Below are 22,391 nucleotides of genomic sequence, written 5' to 3'. Positions count from 1 at the left end.
AGATGGTGAAATTCAACCTCTTAGCTTTCTCATGGCTAGGAGGAAATGGTCTTTTACTTGTCCACATCTGAGGGACCGAGGGCTGGCTATTGTGCTTAGACGGGGTTGATAAGGGTGTCCCCGGCAAACTGCCGGTCTGTGAGGAAGATGCAGGCGGACATGTTAGGTTGCCTTGATCCAAAGGTGGTGCTATCGATGTCGGACAGCGCTCAACACCAGCTGGTGTTACCACCTCCAAAGAAAATGATGACCTGCCAATCACGCTGGCTGTTGCGGGTAAAGAGGTGGCAGGTCTGCGCCCCAAAACAGGTGTGACTGCTGTCCCCCCAGTCACAGAGGATGAAGAGGCCGCGGATGCACAAGATATGGCAGACGGTGGTTGGCCCGGCCGGCTAGGCCGCATTGTAGCACACTGAGCTTCCCACTGCAACTTATGCTTCATGTCCATGTGCCGGTTCATGCATGAAGTACTCAAACTATGTATTTTTTGGCCTCTACTTAGCTTTTGCTGACAAATGTTACAGATAACACGAGTTGGGTCATCTTTATCGATCTGAATAAATGCCCAGGCTATGCAAGGCTTAGCACCCATGCGACCTGAAGAGCCACCACGACTTGTGGTGAGAGGCAGAGTTGTGTTTGAGGATGCAGTTGTTGACGTGCTTCCAGTACTACGTCTCTGTCCAGGAAGGCGCAACCTGACCTCGTCGTCACTAGCATCTTCCTCCACCTCCTCTGCTGACCTCATCTCTTGGCTGACTGTGGGTTGACAGTAAGTGGGATCTCCGACCTCATCATCATCACCCTGTGCGTTATCACACCCGTCGTCCTCAGAGCCAACCTGTTCCTGCCCTGACAAAAAACTAAAGTTGTCGCTCCAATCAGGTATTTGAGTCTTATCATCATCTTCCTCATTGTCTCCACCAACAGGAGTTACAGTTTGGGAATGAGGGTCTACATTATGGTCAGAACCTTCTGCGTCTGGTCCTGGATCCGACTCATAAAGATTCTGGGCATCAGTGCAGATCATTTCCTCGTCTGGATTCACAGAAGCGCTGGAGTCGACCTCTGATTCCCAGGCTATAGTATGAGTAAACAGCTCTGCAGACTCAACCATCTGTTCTACCTCATACTCAGACGGGCAGCTGGAGATTTGGGAGCTGTGAGGAAGCAAGTGCGATTTGGGTGACACCTTTGAGGACTGGAGTATTTGTGATGTTGAAGTTGATGTGGAGGAGAGCCCACTTAAAGGAGCACTTGATATCCGTTGAAGCACCTGCTGTTTTTGTGCCTCATCTGGAATTTGTAGCGATTGGCGTGGCCGTAAGAAAGGGATCTAATCACATTGTCCGCTAAAAGAAGTAGACATTTTAGTTTGGCTGGAAGATGGTCTTTCTTCTGCAGATGTTACTGTTGCTTTAACACCTACCCCACGGACACAACCTTTTTTCCCCTTCCCAACACGCCTATTCCCCTTTCCACCAGCAGCAGGCCTTATTCCACTCATTTTGGTGGTTAACTAATTCACAACTCTGGAGTTGTTTGCACAAAAAAACAATGGATGGTAACCGAGCAGAGCTGAGTGGCCAAACTGTGGTATTAGGCCAAAACTATTGGCTGGGTTAGATGCAGAAAAAAATTATTTTGAATATGCAACCTGATGGAGGTCAGTATAGATGGATTAATAGAACAAGACCCACACACAGCTAGAAGCCCAATATTTTTTCAGAGGTAGATGCAGGAAAAAAATATATTCAGTTTGCAACCTGATGGAGGTCAGTATAGATTGACTAATACAACAAGTCCCACACACAGCTAGAAGCCCAAATATTTTTTCAGAGGTACTGTAGATGCAGATAAAAATTAGTTTTAATTTGCAACCTGATGGAGGTCAGTATAAATGGACTAATAGAGAAAGTCCGACACACTACTAGAAGGCCAAATATTTTTTCAGAGGTAGATGCAGAAAAAAATATATTCAGTTTGCAACCTGATGGACGTCAGTATAGATGGACTAATAGAGAAAGTCCGACACACTACTAGAAGGCCAAATATTTTTTCAGAGCTAGATGCAGAAAAAAATTATATTCAGTTTGCAACCTGATGGAGGTCAGTATAGATGGATTAATAGAACAAGACCCACACACAGCTAGAAGCCCAATATTTTTTCAGAGGTAGATGCAGGAAAAAAATATATTCAGTTTGCAACCTGATGGAGGTCAGTATAGATGGACTAATACAACAAGTCCCACACACAGGTAGAAGCCCAAATATTTTTTCAGAGGTACTGTAGATGCAGATAAAAATTAGTTTTAATTTGCAACCTGATGGAGGTCAGTATAGATGGACTAATAGAATGATGCTATGCCCAAAAGATTTTACTTCACTAGGTGCAGTAAAAAAATTGGTATTCTATACACAGGTGGTATATCTTGCAACACAGATAGGCTACTCCACTGACTAACACACTCTGCAATAGGCCAAAAAGGATTAGCTTTGCTAGATTCAGCCAAATGCTGTGAAAAAAACTTGCACAGCACTGGCACAGACCTGCCTGGCAAAAACTGATAGGAACTGATGTAACCTAGTCCTGAAAAGGACTCCAATTACAATTAGTCTTTACTCCCACAACCTATCTATTTAAGAGCACAGACCTCCCTGATAAAAGTCGTAGGAAATGCTGTAACCTAGTCCTTAAAAGGACTGCAATCACAACTATTCCCTACTCCCAAGCTATCTGTATATTTGTGCGAAAATTGGCTTGAAATTAACAAGGTATAGCGCACACAGCAACAGCGGTGCCGTCTATCACGCAGCTGCAGCAGTGAGAAAATGGTGGCGACGGGGAAAATGGCTTGGTCTTATAGGGCAAGGACATGTGACATACACTGCCAATGACACATGCCCTTGCTTGTGTGAAAAAAAGCACTTCGCTCCGTGTGTGCGCTGCTGATAGGCTGACAGATTGCACCTCCCCACTGCAAATGCGGGGAAGAGAAAAAAAAATGGAGATCTTCATTGTTCCTGCAGAGATCCATCCCCTGCCCCTCCCCCCACCCCGCTGTACACTCAAACTGCGTATTAACATTAATTTTCATCATTACTGAGAAAAAATCCAGTTATGATTTTGGTGCACGAACAGTTATCGAACATAACCTCGAACAGCCGAATTTTTCTCAAATTGTTCGTGTTCGCCGAACGGCTCGAACACTGCCCAAAACAGCTCGAATTTGAGATTGGTGAACAGTTCGAGTAGAACAACGCTCATCTCTACTCAAGACCATAGGGTGATACCCTCAGGGCCGCCATCAGGGAATTACTGCCCTTATTGCTGTATGGGGCTTGGTGAACAGAAGTTCACCGGTCCTCAGGGTATTGTGTACATCTCGGCAAAGGAAGTCTTGGAGCCCTCATGGCCGGCAAAACTGAACGGCCGTGCAGCTCCAAGGGAGTCCCTCCGCCTCTTCTGTGATGTGCAGTGACGTCACGAACGCAATGACATCTTCGCGCATGCACTGGCATGTACAGGGGCCAGGATGCCAATCTAGAAGTGGAGCTGCAGTGGATCGTATGGTAGGTACTATTCTATTAAAAACTTTTCTTTAAGAAAATTAATTAAATGGTCTTGGGGGACAGCAAATGACGAATTGGGAGTGGGGGGTGGGGAGAGCAAATAATGAATTAAGGGTGGGGGAGCGCAAATAATGATGAATTGAGGGTGGGGAAGGAGGAGACCAAATGATGAATTGAGGGTGGGGAGAGCAAATTATGAAGTCAGGGTGGGGGATGGGGACAGCAAATTATGAATTGAAGATGGGGGGTGGGGAGAGCAAATAATGACTTGAGCGTGGAGGGGAAGAGCAAATGATTATGAATTGAGGGTGGGGGACAACAAATGATGATGAATTGGGGGTGGGGAGAGAAAATGATGATGAATAGAGGGTGGGGTGGGAGAGAGAGAGGACATGACATAATGAATTGAGGTGGATGGGAGCATGTAAACATAATGAATCTGGGGATCAAGAGGTACAGAGCTGGGGGCATTGAGGATGATGTAATGTGACTGGTAATGAATTGGGGGAAAGAGTATAGGTTCTAATTAATTTAAATATTTATTGGGTGGGAAAAGTGGCTATTTATAGTTAGTCGGGGCACAGTGGTGGATTACAATTTATATTTGGAATGGTGGGTTGCATAATAACTAATTATATATTAATAGTGGATGCATGTCTGCATTCAGCTGCATAGTGTAGAAGTTGGGGTATGTGGCCTGGAAGTGGTGCTCTAGTAGAAGTGATGGGGGTCTGTGCTGGATCAAGGAGAAAAGCAAAGATGAAGGACTTCAACTAGAGACGTCACCGGTTAGTCAGTTTGTTACCTGTACACTGACATTACACACTATATACTAAGCTCCTGTGTATAATGTCATAGATGGTCACTGTATTACCTGCACACTGACACTATATACAGAGCTCCTGTGTATAATGTCACTGATGATCACTGTATTACCTGCACACTATACACTATATACAGCGCTCCTGTGTATAATGTCACCGGTGACCACTGTGTTACCTGTACACTGACACTGTATTACCTGTTCACTGACATTATATACAGAGTTTCTGTGTATAATGTCATTGGTGATCCCTGTATTATCTGTACACTATACACTATATACAGAACTCCTGTGTATAATGTCACTGGTGATCACTGTATTGACTGGACACTATGACCATTATACAGAGCTCCTGTGTATAATGTCACTGGTGATCACTGTATTACCTGTACACTATATACAATATACAGAGCTCCTGTGTATAAAGTCACCAGTGATCCCTATATTACCTGTACACTGACACTATATACAGAGTTTCTGTGTATAGTGTCATCAGTGATCCCTGTATTATCTGTACACTATATACAGAGCTCCTGTGTATAATGTCACCGTTGATCCCTGTATTACCTGTACTCTTACACTGTATTACCTGTACACTGACAATATAAACAGAGCTCCTGTGTATAATGTCACTGGTGATCACTGTATTACCTGTACTTAAACTATACTCTGTATACTATGGACAGAGCTCCTGTGTATAATGGCACTTATTGTAATATTAGTATTGTGGCTTTTTATTAATGATCAGTATTCAGTCACTATGTGGTGGTAATATGTGGTCTGGTCATAGTGTGGTGGTATTTGTTCTTTGTATGTGGTATTATTCGGTAACTATGTGGTGGTAATATGTGGTCTGGTCATGATGATGTGTCGGTATTTGATCCTTGTATGTGGTATTATTCAGTCACTATGTGGTGATAATATGTGGTCTGGTCATAATGTGGCAGTATTTGTCCCTTGTATTTGGTATTATTCGGTCACTATGTGGTGGTAATATGTGGTCTGGCCCTGGTTTTATGATATTTGTCCCTTGTGTGTGATATTATTGGTCATTTTAAAAAATATATTTGACACATTCCCTTAAAGAAAAATAAATAAAAATATACCTAAAAAGAGTATTGTCTATTTTCAGAAAAGTTTAATAGGTTAGAGTACAGTAGGACCCTGCAAGAAGAGTCTACCTTGTCATGGTGGCAGGTTTAAAAAATCTATAGGCCAAAACAAAAGCTGATGGCTATGTATGTGATATGGTGTCCGATGAGAACTGTTAAAGCGTGATTGGTGCAGAAATTGAGTTTTTCGAAGAATGGGTGGTGGGACTGTGGAAGGTTCGAGGGGTGGAGGTGGAGCTGGGGAGGAGCCTGGATGGAGTCTCAAGAGGGCTTAAAAATTTTTTAGTATGGGGCCCTGAAATTCCTGGTGGAAAACCTGGGTATCCTTTTGGGTGCAAAGGAAGGAAAAAGGAAGATGCTTATTGGAGCAGGTTGTGTGCAGGTACAACTCCTATGACCTAAAAATATCAGCTGCTGCTGTGTCGTGGCTGGGGGATGATCTCCTCCAGGAGAGTTGACCAATTTGGATGATAAAATGTCATCAGCCAAATTGGTCAGTGTCAATTTATGTGGTAATAATTCTGGAATAGCTTATCAGTAATTTCAAATTTTTCCAACAAAATTGACGAAAAAACATTTTTTTAGGGACCACATCACATTTGAAGTGACTTTGGGGGGTCTATGTGACAGAAAATATCCAAAAGTGACATTTTAAAAACTGCACCCCTCAAACTGCTCTAAACCACATTCAAGAAGTTTATTAAATCATCAGGTGCTTCGCAGGAATTAAAGCAATGTGGAAGGAAAAAATGAACATTTTAACTGTCCCACAGAAAAGTTGCTTTAGACCCAAATTTTGCATTTTTGCAAGGGTAACTGAAGAAAATGAGCTGATGTGCCCAAACATTGGAAACTCCCCACAAGTGACCCCATTTTGGAAATGATACCCCTCAAGGAATTTATCTAGTGGTGTAGTGAGCAACTTGAACCCACAGGTGCTTCATATAGTTTTATCACGTTGAGCCGTGAAAATTAAATAATACACTTTTCCCACAAAAATATTGCTTTAGTCCCAATTGTTTCATTTTCACAAGGGTAACAGGAGAAAATGGACTATCCAATTTCTCATGCAGCCAATACCCTATATCTGTTGGAAAACTACTGCTTAGGCGCACTGCAGGGATTGGAAGGGAAGGAGCGCCATTTGACTTTTGGAGCGCAAAATTTGCTGGAATAGGTAATGGATGCCATGTTACGTTTGCACAGCACTTGATGTGCCTAAACAGTAGAAAACCCCAACAAATTACCCAATTTTGGAAAATACATTCCTCAAGGAACTTATCTAGAGGTGTAGTGAGCACCTTAAAGCTAAAGGTGCTTCACAGAATTTTGTAACATTGAGCCATGAAAATGAATTGCTTCAAACCCCAGCTTTTTATTTTCACAAGTGTAACAGAAGAAAATGGACTGTATAATTTATTGTGCAATATCTCTATTCCTGAGTGCATCAATACCCCATATGTGGTTGAATACTACAATGCACAGCTCAGAAAGGAAATAATGCCATATTATAGTTTATATTTTGCTGGAATGATTTGAGGGTGCCAAGTCACATTAGCAGAGCCCATGAGGTGTCAGAAGAGCAGAATCCCTCCATAATGACCTCATTTTACAAACTGCACCTCTAAATGAATTCATCTAGGAGTGCAGTGATCATATTGACACCACAGGTGTGTCACATAATTTTATACCATTGAGCGGTGAGGAAAAAATGTAATTTTTGCCACAAAAATTAAGTTTTAGGCCCAGATTTTACATTTTTACATGGGGAATTAAGTAAAAACACCAACAAAGTTCGTCACACAATTTCTGCTGAAAGTGGCAATACTCCATATGAGGCTGTACAGTACTGCTTAGCCACACAGCGAGACTCAGAACGGAATGAGGGCTGTTTGACTCTTGGAGAACAAATTTAGTAGAATAGAGTCCATATACAGAGCCCCTAAGTGCCATAAGAGCAGAATCCCCCCTCAAGTGACCTCATTTTGGAAATTACATGCCTCTTGGAATTTATCTAATGGTGTAGTGATATTTTTTACTCCATGACTATTTACCAGAATCAAGCAGCAGTGAACGTTGCTGAGTGAAAGTTGCAAATCTACCATTGTAGTGCCTGTACATTGTAGAGCCCACACATTGTAGAGCCCATACATTGTGCCTAGCTCGTGTTTCTGGAGATATAGACCCCATAAATTAAGCAGGCTCTCATCGCTACAGAAATGCCAAACATTTGGATGCTAAATGTAGTTTAGGCACATTGTGGGGATCAGAAAGGACACGGGCATTTAGATTTGGGAGTGCAGAATTTTCTGGTTTTCTTTTGGGGGACGAGGAGCCATAGCACTTTTCCACAGCCTTTGTGCTAAAAGTGACTTGAAAGCCCCCTATCTTTCAATTGACAGATGACAGACCTGATTGGGGACTTTCTTTTTTTGTGGATTGAGTTGAAACTTTTGTTGGGAACATTTTACCTAACATTTTACATAACATTTTGGATCACATTTATCCTGCACTCTGCACTTAGCATTTACATCAGGGTTTCCATTTAAATCTCCAAATCAGATGGAATCCAATCACTATGAGGCAGCAGAGTTGCTCTGAACTTCGTCTGGTCATTCTTTTCAGAAGTGCACAAAACTGTGGCCGACAGTGCTTTTATGCACGCTTGAAAGTAGGGATACTGCTGCATCATAGGTCAGATGGCATCCACATTTTCTATATCTGCCTCATTATAGAGAATCTTCTGATGGGGGTTCCGTCCGTATCACGTATTTTAGAGATATACACAGAAACCCTAGTGTAAGCACTCAGCGGAGAGTACAGGATAAATGTGAGCAGAGCCTTAGTGTGATCTTTGGGAGACAGAATGGAAAATCAATTGCATAATTGGTTTTATTTATTTTTACGCCATTCATTGTGTGGCATAAGTGATAAAACAACTTTATTCTCCGGGTCGGTGTGATTATAGCGATACCAGATTTATATTTTTTCATGTTTGGCTGCTATTAGTGATGAGTGAGCACTGAAATACTTGGCTCGAGTGCTCAATCCGAGCAATTGGCCCAATGTAAGGCTATGGGAAGCTCAAGCATTTTCCAGGCGCCCCCACCTGCTGAAATGACATGGGAACAGCAAGGGGAAGACCCCGGGAAGCATCTCTGACTCCCAGGTCACTGGTGTCACCAATGTTGTCAGAGTATTATGCCACTTTTACGGGCTCACAATAAAACATACAAAAATGAAATCAAAATGGATTTTCCTGGGAAAAACGTTAAGGAACATCTTTTCCAGAGTAATGACTTGTATAAGGCAAAATAAATAACCAGAAACAAAAATGCTCCTCCACACCTTGGGCTACGTTCACACGTAGTGTTTTTGATGCATTTTTGCACTTTTGCATTGCTTTCAACTGTGAAAAATGGATTTCCCAGTAAATGTCATTTTAACATTTTACTACCTTATCTTCCCATGTGGTGTGCAAGACATGATCAGACACATCCATACAGTGCTGAAAAGACATGGGAACAGCATGGGGATGACCCCTGGAAGCATCTCTTACACCTGGTCACTGCCTAAAACTGTGGTCATCAGACGTGATCCTATATTACTGAAGTAATAATACAGACATTTTTGGCACCGTGACAAATATTAAACTCCATTTAAAATGGGCAAGGTGTGTGGAAAGGGACGGGGAAGTGGATGTTATGGTGATGGTGATAGTGCACACAGAGGCCGAGGCCATGGGCAAGATGAAACTGTGCCTGCTGAGGGCGCACCCACATCATGTCGAACTACCTTCCTGTCCCAATTTCTAGGGGGCCGCAGAACTCCACTATTTATGCCAGAGCAGTGTGAAAAGGTTGCTGGTTGGATAGCAGATAATGCTTCCTGTCAGTTTGCCACCACCACCACCCTGTCTTCCACATGGGCCAGTCTCAGTACCCATGAGTCTGGACCACTTTTTTATTGTTAGTTTATTGTGATTTATTCCATGGCGCTTTACATGTGAAAAAGGTATATATCGCAAAAAAATTACAATAATCTTGAACGAAAATGTGACAGTGACTGGTATAGGAGAGGAGAGGACCCTGCCCACGAGGGCTCATAGTCTACAAGGGATGAGTGAGGATACTGTAGGTGAGGAAAGAGTCGTGCAGCGGTATGGTGGAGCAAGGGTTACTGCAGGTTGTACACTTGTCAGAAGAGGCGAGTCTTCAGGTGCCTTTTGAAGGTTTCAACAGTAGGCAAGAGTCATAAATGTTGGGGTAGAGAGTTCCAGAGAAGGGGGGATGCACGAGAGAAATCTTGTATGCGATTTTGAGAAGATGAGATAAGAGGAGAGTGAAGAAGGAGATCTTGTGAGGATCGGAGGTTGCGTGCAGGTAAGTACTGGGAGACTAGGTCACAGATGTATCGAGGAGACAGGTTATGGATGGCTTTGCATGACAAGATTAGGGTTTTGATCTGGAGTTTCTGGGTAATAGGGAGCCAGTAAAGGGATTGACAGAGAGGGGAGGACAGGGCATAGCGAGGGGACAGGTGGATTATTCGGGCAACAGAGTTTAGGATAGATTGGAGGATTGCGAGAGTGTTAGAAGAAAGGCCACAGAGCAGACAGTTGCAGTCGTCGAGACGGGAGATGATGAGGGCGTGCACTATTGTTTTTGTAGATTCGTGGTTGTGGAATGTGCGGATCTGGGAGATTTTTTTACTTGGAGTCGGCATCTTCCTCACCCTGATCCTCCGTCCTCCCTCCATTTTGAATGCCCTGAGACAACTGATCCCAAACTTGGACACTCCGAAGAGCTGCTTTGTTCAACTTTCCATTTATAGATTATGGCCTCTTGCTCGGTCTGCTCTGAGGTGAAAAGAGCTTGGATATGTGGTTTGAAGGAGAGATTAGAGTCCAGGGTTACCCCAAGAGCTGTTCACTTTTCCATCGATAGATTCGGGCCTCTCGACCAGCCAGCTTCAAGCAGGGCAACAGAAGATCGCATGTAGCGATTTGAGTAGCCATGGTCACCCAAAGGTGACAGTGGGAAAGTTCAATTATTGTCGCAAAAGGTGGATAATGATGAAACACAATGGACAGAAAGTCATTAGGAGGACCAGGTTGCGGAGGTGGAAGACGAAGCGGTGGATGATGAAGTCACTGACCCAACCTGGCAAGGGGACATGCAGAGCGAGGACAGCTGCACACAGGGCGAGGGAGGTGTAGAAGCACAAGGGGCAGGAGCAAGCAATGTGGTGGCCACAAACACAAGGCTGGCAACTGCTCCCCAGAACACCAACACAACGAAAGTTGCCAGCACAACTGTTCGGTCTTTCTGAGTCTGGTTCTTTTTTAAAGACTGTTTAGATAATCCCAAAAAGGCCACTTGCAACATCTGCCAGGCCAGCATCAGCAAGAGCACCAAAACTTCCAGCCTGACTACCACCAGCATGCTCAGGCACATGACAGCAAAGCACCCGACTAGCTGGGCCAAGCAACAAGGTCCAGAAACAGTGTCTAAGGGTGACAACACAGCCTCTTCTGCTGTTTTGCGTGCATGCCAATCCCCTGTCCATGGTGCATGCGAACATGCCTCCCGCCCTGCACCTGTCATTGCAGACTTGCAACCATCACTGTTCACGTCTTGTCCATTCGCAGCATTCATTTGTTCCAATCCCAGTTTTTGGAATGCAAGCATAAGTATGCAGCCAGCCACCCACCCACACGCCACAATGCTAAACTGCCACATTTCTGGTCTACTGCTTGCACTTGAAATGCTGCCTTTTAGGCTCGTGGAGGCGGAAGCTTTCCACAACCTCATGGCAGCAGCCAGGTCTCCATACTTGGTCCCCAGCCACCACTATTTCTCCCGGTGTCGTCCCCACCTTCCACAAGCTTGGGTCCCAGAACATTACCCTTGCCCTCCACAGCTCACTTGGGAAGGACAGTGGGAAGGACCGCCTAACCACAAACATATGGACAAGTAAATGTGGCCAGGGACGGTACACCTCACTGACACATTTCACTGGATTAATATTGTGGAAGCAAGGACCAAGTGGGACCCTGGGACGGAATACGTCTTCTCGATGCAGAAGATCGCAGGCCCTGGGTCAATCAAACTTGAAGACAACAATGTTCACAATGTAGATAGCAGCAGTGGTCGGTCTCCTAGACAACAAGCAAATTATTCATGATGATAGAGGTCACCATCTCCTTAGCTTTCTTGTACTTTTCTGTGGGAATGAGCTTGTCTCCAACCAGCCAGGAATATTTCCAGTGAATTATACCACAACGCCATCGTATTAGCAGTGCCCCGAGTACCAGCAGTGAAACCATCCACAATTTCCTTCTCAGGAATTGTATTTGGTAGACTGAGTGGCTGCCCAAATACATTTGTTTCTCACAAAGGAGCTGAAGATATTGAATGGCAGTAGGTGCAAGTTTCCCCAGCATGTTAGACAGGAGATTACGTAAGGTTAATATAATTTTATGGATGGCTTTGTAGGTCAGTGTTAGTAGTTTGAAATGGATACTCTGGGCAATTGGGAGCCAGTGATGGGATCTTATAGATTGCAATCTTATAGATTGGTGGAGCCAGTCCACAGTAAAAAAGCAGCCATAGAGTGTCCGAGAACCTTGCCACAGACTTTTCTTAGCCAGGGCTGCTTCTCGGCAGGGTTGGACGGTCCCACCAGAGAACCGGAGACTCCTCCGGTGGGCCCTGGCTTCTCGTTCAGGAGAGTTCATAGCTCAAACTTTGCAGGTCGTGATGATGATAGAGGCCACCATCTCCTTAGCTTGCTGCTGGTACTTTTCTGTGGGAATCAACTTGGCTCCAACCAGACTAGAATATTTCAAGGGGTTTGGTATTGGCACCCAGTACCAAAAGTGAAGCAATCCACAATTTCCTTCTCAGGAATTTTATTTGGTAGGCTGAGTGGCTGCCCAAATACATTAGTTTCTCACAAAGGAGCTGAAGATACTGAGTGGCAGTAGGTGCAAGTTTCTCCAGCATGTTAGATATCAGAGGGAGAACAGAGAGGACAGCACAGTTGCTCAGTGGTTAGCACTGCAGGCTTGCAGCTCTGGGGTCCTGCAGTTAAATCCCACCCACCAAGGACAACATCTTCAAGGAGTTTGTATGTTCTCCCCGTGTTTGCGTGGGTTTCCGCCTCAGTAAAAATGCAGCCATAGAGTGTCCGGGAACCTTCCCACAGACTTTTCTTAGCCAGGGCGGCTTCTCAGCAGGGTTGGACGGGCCCACCAGAGAACCGGAGACTCCTCCGGAGGGCCCTGGCTACTACTTCAAGAAAGTTCATAGGACAAACCTTGCAGCTGCTATGGGCGGAGCAGGGGAGAAAGGTGGGCTCTCAGAGAATCAAATCCTCTGGTGGGCCCAATGTTCTTTAGTCTGACACTGCTTCTCAGTGAGAGTTGTATTTCAGCACAGCCATATTCTTTAGCTCAATGAAAGGACTGGCATAGAGGGAAACCGTATCTGCTCCTGCTGCCATTTCTCCTAGGAAGTCCTCTAATGCAACTTGTTGCATAAGCAGTGGCAGCCCATCCAACATCAGCTCAAACTTTTCGGTGGTGCTCCGACACACAAAGATCTGGCTGGATTTGTACCGCAGTTATATGTAATATGTCTGATGGACACCCACGGTTTTAAATAGCGGCCCTGTTTTTTCCTATTTGTCACAGCGACCACGTGTGAATGGCTTCACAAGCACACTGCTACAAACTGTAAATGGAGCACAGAAATGGCTGGATTTGTACCACAGTTAAATTTGATACGTCTGACAGACACCCACGGTTTTAAATAGTGGCCCTGTAGTTTCTTATTTGTCACAGCGACCATGTGTGAATAGCTTCACTGACACACTGCTACAAACTGTAAATGGAGGATAGAAATTGCTGGATTTGTACTGAAGTTAAATTTGATACGTCTGATGGACACCCACGGTTTTAAATAGTGGCCATGTAGTTTTCTATTTGTCGCAGCAACCACGTGTGAATAGCTTCACTGACACACTGCTGCAAACTGTAAATGGAGGACAATGTTTTCCACATTCACTACAAATGTGTGGATTTTTATCGCTGTAATATGGGATCACGTCTGATGATGGAAAAGATCTGGCTGTATTCTGCAGTGCTAACAAGCAAATGGAGCACTAAAATAGTGTACTCTGGATTGTTTTCTAAGCAAATAATCAGGATTAAGATAAAAAAAAATTAGCCCTGGCCCCTGATATGTGGGGCTATGTCTACGGATATCTGTAACAGCAGGAGCAGACAGAACGTGCCTTACTCCTTCGATCACCTTCACCACTGAATATATGCAGCTGGATTAGTCCTCAGAAGGACTGTTAGTTCAGCAGGATATATATCTTGCTGTAGAATACCTATATCTAACTATCACACAGCCAATTCTGTCTCTAGCTTAGCAGCATCTTTCCCTACTTTGCCTGTTTCCGGGTTAGACCGTGACGTGTCTAGTGCCACTGGGTCTTATACAGTTGCACTCAAAAGTTTACATAACCCAGCAGAATTTTTCCTTTCTTGGCCTTGTTTCAGAGAATATGACTAGATATTATCACACACTAAAAACTATTTTTTTCGCAAAACAAAGTTTTTGCATCACCATATTTTGAGAACAATCATTTTTCTGTATTTCTGCTGATAGAGTCATGTAAGTACGTGTATTTTTGCACATGGCAATGCTCAGTACTGAATAAATTAAGATGTTTTAAAAATGTGTGGGGTTTCTACTCCCTTGAGTGCAAGGGGAAGCAAACAGGAAGCATATTCCTTTAAATGTTCATGTGGCTTTATTAATTCATAAACCAGGCAAAAGCAAAAGGAATACAAACAGCCTTTAGTTCAGGCAAAAACAAAGTAAAGAGTCCTTAGGGCAAAGTCTCTGGTTAGCCAGCCTTGTGAGCACACAGGCTGGATAGCATCCCGTTCACTGGCTCAGTTGGGAGACCACAACACACATGAGGCCTTCTCTCTCCAAACACACAGACCAGGTGTCAAACAAAGGCCTCCATTTTATATCTTAACCACACTCAGAGGTGAGGTATGTGGGTAGCTAGACCCGCCCATCTCTCCAACTACCCATAACCTGGCCCCAGGTGCACAAAAGAGTCCTCTTAGTGCTTACGTGCGCTAGATCAGCATTCTGGGTTACAGAGGACAGCCATCTCTGTGATACATACCTCCCCATCAACTATGTGTCCGTTAGCCACCTTACAAATGTTATTTGCATTTTTTCCCAATATGCATATCACTAACATGTCTGTCGATCCTGTGATTTCCATGACTCTATGAATTTTCCTTTTTAATGTCTCAATTTCATTGTTGAGTAATGTGTGTGTGTGTATATATGTATATATATATATATATATATATATATATATATATATACAGTGTGTATATATATATATATATATATATATATATATATATATATATATATAAATATAGTCATGGCCAAAAGTGTTGGCACCCTTTAAATTGTTCAAGAAAACGAAATATTTCTCCCAGAAAATTATTACAATTACACATGTTCTGTTATACACATGTTTATTTCATCTGTGTGTATTGGAACAATGCAGAAAAAAAACAGAAAAAAAGGCAAATTGGACATAATTTCACACTAAACTACAAAAATGGGCTGGACAATATTGTTTGTACCTTCAACTTAATATTTGGTTGCACAACCTTAAGAATAAATAACTGCAATCAATCGCTTTCTATAACCATCAACAAGCTTCTTAGACCTTCAACTTGAATTTTTGACCTCTCTTCTTTTGAAAACTGGTCCAGGTCACTGATATTTGAAGGGTGCCTTCTCCCAACAACAATTTTAAGTTCTCTCCACTGGTGTTCAATGGGATTAGATCGAGACTCATTGTTGGCCAATTCAGAACTCCCAACACATTGTTACCATCCATTTCTGAGTATTTCTTGAAGCATTTTTGGGGTTATTGTCCTGTTGGAAGACCCATAACCTAGGACGCAAACCCACCTTTCTGACATTGGGAACTTCATTGCGACCCAAGATCCTTTGGTAATCTTCAGATTTCATGGTGCCTTGCACACAGTCAAGGCACCCAGTGCCAGAGGCAACAAAACAACCCCAAAACATCTTTGAACCTCCACCATATTTGACTGTAGGTGCTGTGTTCTTTTATTTGTAAGCCTCATTCCGTTTTCAGTAAACACTAGAATGATTTACTAGACAAAAAAGCTATATCTTGATCTCATCTGTTCACAAGATGCTTTCCCAGAAGGATTTTGGCTTACTCACCTACATTTTGGCAAATTGTAGTCTAGCTTTTTTATGTCTCTGTGTCAGCAGTGAGGTCCTCCTGGGTCTCCTGCCATAGCATTTAATTTTATTCAAATGTTGAAGGATAGTTTTTGCTGACACTGATGCAACCTGAGCCTGCAGGACAGCTTGAGTTTCTTTGGAACTTGATTGGGGCTGCTTATCCACCATCTGGAGTATCCTGCATTGCAAACTTTCATCAACTTTTCTCTGCAGTCCATGTCCAGAGAGATTAGCTACAGTGTCATGGGTTGTAAACTTCTTGATTATGTTGCGCAGTAATATCAAGATTTCTGGAGATGGACTTGTAACCTTGAGATTGTTGATAGTTAACTGCTCTCTTTTTATCTGGTTTCAAGTGTGATTTTCATATTAGCCACACATGTTACTTGCCACAGGTGAGTTTGAAAGAGCATCACATGCTTGAAACAAAGCTATTTACCCACAATTGTGTAAAAAAATGAAGGGAAAACCAATCCATCAGAAATTGAGACTTTATTTTAATAAAAAAAACTTTACATTTATTCAAGTATAAAAATTCCAGGTATACAGGTAACGTAGTATAAAATGCTGTTAACAGGACCTACTAGTTTTGACACTCTGTTTTACTCATGGAATGTCTTGTCTGCTGGTTGTCAAGAAATATATAGGTCAAACTTGTAAATTAATAGAGTGTGTTCAAGTATCATGTGACACACCAGCAGACATGTGTCAGTAGTAAATTAAAATAAGTCCAATAGACAGAAAAAAGAGCATGTCAATCAAATCAAATGATAGTGTGATATAAACAGCAAAAAAACAAGAAAAAAAAAACACATTCAATATTGCAGGATTAAATCCTGACTTAGATTTAACCATAAAGGTATATGGGTTTCACCTTTACGGTTAAATCTAAGATAGGATTTAATCCTGCAATATTGAATGTGTTTTTTTTTCTTGGTTTTTTTGTTGTTTTTATCACACTTTTGATTTGATTGACATGCTCTTTTTTCTGTCTATTGGACTATTTTAATTTAATGCTGACACCTGTCTACTGGCAAATCACATGATACTTGAACGCACCCTATTAATTTACATCTTTGATCTATATATTTCCTAACAACCAGCAGACAAGACAGACCATGAGTAAGACGGAGTTTTGAAACTAGTAGGTCCTGTTAGCAGTATTTTATACTACGTTACCTGTATATCTGGAGTTTTTTATACTTGAATAAATGAATGTAAAGTTTTATTTTAAAAGAAAGCCGTTATTTCCGCTGGATCGTTTCTACCTTCATTTTTGCAGCTGCTCTGACTGGATCCGTGCTTGGCTTCTGCTACGTCCAACTGTTTGTTGAGCTGATCTACTACATTTTGTTTTTTTTTACAATTTTGTAAAGGTGCCAACAATTTTGTCTGGCCCATTTTTTTGTGGTTTAGTATGAAATTATGTCCAATTTGCCTTTTTTTTCTCTTTTTTTTTTGTATTGTTCCAATACACACAAAGGAAATAAACATGTGTATAACAAAACATGTGTAATTGCAATAATTTTCTGGGAGAAATACTTCATTTTCTAGAGCAAAGGTGCCAAAACTTTTGGCCATGACTGTATATACACCTATACTGTATATGTGTATACACATTCGGATATATTATATATACACATAGTCATATTTATTACATACACTGTGTGTGTGTGTGTGTGTGTGTGTGTAGATAGACCTTTTAATGAGCATAGGGGAGGAAGGTAGCCAAGAAGTTAGCTCATTTGAAAAAAATGTTTCATAACTACAGAGCCACAGATCTCTCCACAGGAAGGAAAACACTGTTATCTCTACATTTACTTTATAAAAAGATAAACTGCATTTTTTTGTTTTACTGGACACAGCTAAGTAAACTTAAGAGGGGAAAAATCTATTAGTCTTCCAAATGCTTTGAAGGATTCTACAGGGTAGCTCTGATCTTTATAGCTAGAAGGACACTACATAGGATAAGAAAATAAGTCTACACTGCAATGACATTGTTAGTTGCTATGGGAAAAGGGAAGGAAAACAGATTTTAATGAATTGTGTAGAACATGCTGGTCAGTGTGCAAGCGCACTAATTACTATGTAATACATAGTGTGTCCTTAAAACCGGATCACGGTAGACATAATATATTTATAGGTCACCCACAAAGTATATCTGTGATATATATCAGCTTAAGCTAGAAACTGGAGGGAAACTTGTATATGTGTTTTTCTGTTGAATGTTAATTGCTCAGTTCTATTTTCAGTTAGTTCACACTCTATTGTTTGTATGAATGGGTTTCCAAAACTAATCTCAAGGGTGAAAGTAGATTTTATTTTCTCACAATTATGTTCAATGTACAAACTTGCCCAAAACTAGTTCTAGCATGTCCTCTCCTTGTTCCTGTTCAACATTAAAGAAAAACGTCAGCTACAAGGCTTAAGAAGTCTCATAATGCTTCTTCCTATTTTACTTTGAATTCCGTAATTGAAAACCCCCTAATATTAATATTTATGGCACCAGACGAGGGTCACAAACGTGTGTGTACCATCAATGCTCATTTGTGAAAAGTAGTAGGTGACTACTTCTATGCCAACCTTCTATTCAAACTGGATCAAAGTTCACAGTCCAAAATTTTTACGGACATTTGCAATACCCCTTAATCAATATTTTAAACAGTATATATGTTGCACTCTATATATTGAGTGTAATTCTCAGTATGTCTTATACTGTGCGTATCTATCTATCTATCTATCTATCTATATCTATCTATCTATCTATCTATATATATATATATATATATATATATATATATATATATATATATATTATTGGTACCCCTTGTTTAGTGAAAGAAAACCCACAATGGTCACAGAAATAACTTGAATCTGACAAAAGTAATAATAAATTAAAAATCTATGGAAATGAACAAATGAAAGTCAGTCATTGCTTTTCAACCCTGCTTCCACTGAATTAAAAAAAAATTAACTTATGAAATAGGCCTGGACAGAAATGATGGTACCCCTGAAAATAATGTGAAAAAGGGACATGTTAAATCAAGTTGTGTCCATTAATTAGCATCACATGTGTCTACAATCTTGTAATCAGTCAGTGGGCTTGTATATAGGGCTACAGATACTCACTGTGCTGTTTGGTGACATGGTGTGTACTACATAAAAGATGTGATCAGCTCACCCATCCTCGAGTGCACAGGGTCCCAAATCCAAGGAAAGGCAGTCCATAAAAAGAAGGGAGTTGATCCAGCACTTCAGGTAAAATACAAAATTTTATTCCATTAGTATTCAATCAGTAAAAACATGGTTCAAAGGAAAATCACATCATTAAATGGATAAGTGTATCATCCAAAGAGAAAGTCCTGGTTGACGCGAGGAAGGTCCTTGAATAATTTTCAAATCTATACTGGCTGTAAATCTTACACTACCAGTTTAATGCTAGCTTTTGAAATTTGAATTTGTCGACTTTGCCTTATTTTACAGAAAATTTTGATTTGTAGTGAGTAAATTAGCATGAATCTCAATACTGGAAAGCTTAAAATTACTAGGAAAATACTCATGGGGGAGAGAAGATAGAGAGAAAGAACCTCGCTGACCATAAGAGCTTGCACTCTACAGAAGAGAGAGATAGGGAGAAGAGAAAAAGAGGCAGAGAGAGGGGACCTCATTGATCATAAGAGATTATACTGTACAAGTGAGAGAAAGAAAGAGATGCCAAATGACAATAGGAGCTTACATTCTACAGACAAGAGAGAGGCGACCCCACTGACCATAAGAGCTTACACTCAACAAGTGAGAGAGAGAGGGGACCCTGCTGACCATAAGAGCTTACACTTTACAGGTGAAAGATAGAGAGGACTCTGCTTACCATAAAAGCTTAAACTCTACAGAAGAGAGAGGAGCCTGCTGACCATAAGAGCTTATACCCTACAGAAGAGAGAGAGGACCCCACTGACCATAAGAAGTTACAGGATAGAGAGACTTACCCATTGACTCTAGAGATGGAAAATGACTCTGCTGTACAAACTGTGCTCCACTTATCTGTGATGGCCCAGGTACTGACCACCACTGTACAAGGTATGATAATCCGTAAGATGTCATAGCTGCAGAACATTATGGAGAAACCCGGGTGGCAACGTAAAATAAAGTTAACACACTCTCAGTGTGCATGGGAAATGGTGTAGGGCAAGTTGTTGTTTTATTTTTTAGCTAAGAATCAAATCTCAAAATGTATGAATTTGTATGAAATTTCATGAAATTTATGGAGGGTCTCCAATTACCATCCAGTTTTCCTAATAGCATATATAGCTATATATTGTAGATATGTCACCTTTTATAACCATATCTTGCCTGTAATATGTGCCTAATGTGAAGTCAATCAGCAACATTTCAGCAGAATCAAAGGATCTTATGTATACAAACTGTCACAAAGAAAATATCACAGCATAGCTGGCTATATCAAGCAATCCCTTTGGAAAAATGTGATGCAAAAAGAGTCTATTATACCTAGTTCAGAGTTCACATCTCGGGAATACCATACAAGTACATGAAATATAAGCATATGTAATGTAGGGTTACCACATTCATTTTTCTTTTCCTTTGTATGTTCCTTTTCTTTAACCCTTTTCACACCCGAGATTGTTTCAACGTTACTGACCAGGCCAGGTTTTACAATTCTGACCAGTGTCACTTTATGGGGTAAGAACTCTGGAACGCTTCAACAAATCCCAGTGATTCTGAGAATGTTTTTCACAACACATTATACTTCATTTTAGTGATAAATTTAAGTCAATTTTTTTGCATTTATTTGTGAAAATATCAGAATTCTGGCAAAAAATTAGAAAACTTTGCAATTTTCAAACTTTTAAATTGTATGCCCTTAAACCAGATCGTTATATCACACAAAATAGTTAATAAATAACATTTACCACATGTCTACTTTACACCTGCATCATTATTGAAACATTTTTTATTGTTAGAAAGTTAGAAGGGTTAAAAATTGTTCAGCAATTTCTCAATTTTCCAATACAATTTACAAAACCATTTTTTTAGGGACCACGTCACAATTGAAGTGACTTTGAGAGACCTATATGACAGAAAATATCCAAAAGTGACATAATTTTAAAAACTGCACCTGCACCCATCAAAGTGCTCAAAGCCACATTCAATAAATGTATTAACCCTTCAGCTGCTTCACAGGAATTAAAGCAATGTGGAAGGAAACAAATTAGAATTTTACTTTTTTCCTTGTTGAATTCATCTAGGAGCTTAGTGAGCATTTTAACCTTCAGGCGATTTACAGAATTGTATAATATTAGGCTGAGTAAATGGAAAATTACCATTTTTCCCACTAAAATATTGCTTTGGCTCCAAGTTTTTAATTTTTAAAAGGGATAATAGGAGAAAATGAAAAGTACAATTTGATACAAATTTCTCCTGGGTATGCCAATACTCCATATGTGGTCAAAAACTACTTCTAAGGCACAGTGCAAAGGTCAGAGGGGATGACGCGCCATATTGGAGTTCAGATTTTGCTGTGAAGGTGCCATGTCATAATGGCAGAGACCCTGAGGTTCCAGAACCTCAGAGCCCCTCCATATCTGCCCCCATTTTACAAACGACATCTCCCAATGAATTCATCAAGGGGTGCAGTGTGCATGTTGACACCACATGTGCCTCACAGAATTTTATACCATTGGGAGGTGAAGAAAGAATAATTACAATTTTTGCCACTGAAATGTTGTCCCCAAGTTTTTAATTTTTATAAGGGCCAATAGGAAAAAATGTACCTGTTCTGCAAATTATCCTAAGTGTGCCAATACCTTACATGTAATCAGGAAATAATTTTCAGGCACAGTGGAAAACTCAGGAAGAGCGCCATATTATAGTGCAGATTTTTTATTGGGCATTTTCATTGCAGGGCATTTTCCGCTAGGGGTTCCATCTAAATCACATAATCCAGAGATTTACACAGAAACCTCTGTGTAAGCGTTCACATAGAGCGAAAGATAAATGTGAGCCGAGTCATACTGCGATCATGGAGAGACATAATGAACAAATCAATGGCAGGTCAAGAATTGGTTTCATTTTTTTTGTGATTAGATGACTTAATTCTTCAAGTCGGTGCGATTACAGCGATACCAGATTTATATATATTTTTTTATCTTAGGCTGCTATCACACACTAAATGATGCTTTTCTTTGCAAAATTACATTTTTGCATCATGAATGATATTTTAAGAACTTTAATTTTTCGATATTTCTGCCGACAGAGTGATGTGAGGTATTGTTTTTTGTGGGACGAGTTGACATTTTTATTGATACCATTTTGGTTTTAATTGCTACATCTGGTCTTGCAAAAAACAAGCCCTCGCATGACTATGTAGAAGGAAGAATAAAAATGTTGTAGCTCTACTAAGAAGAGAAGAAAAAAAATTATTGTGTAAAAACAAAAAATTTACCAGTCATGAAGAAGTTAACAAATGAGTCTTACTATGATACTTTTAACTTACCAGTTACCTCTCCACTTACTCTCTTATAGACCCATCACAGT

This window comes from Phyllobates terribilis, unplaced genomic scaffold, assembly GCF_046119375.1.
Source record: "Phyllobates terribilis strain yellow unplaced genomic scaffold, ASM4611937v1 Scaffold_11__3_contigs__length_659146591, whole genome shotgun sequence".
In the NCBI taxonomy this organism is placed as follows: Eukaryota; Metazoa; Chordata; class Amphibia; order Anura; family Dendrobatidae; genus Phyllobates; species Phyllobates terribilis.
This window is presented reverse-complemented; position numbering follows the sequence as displayed.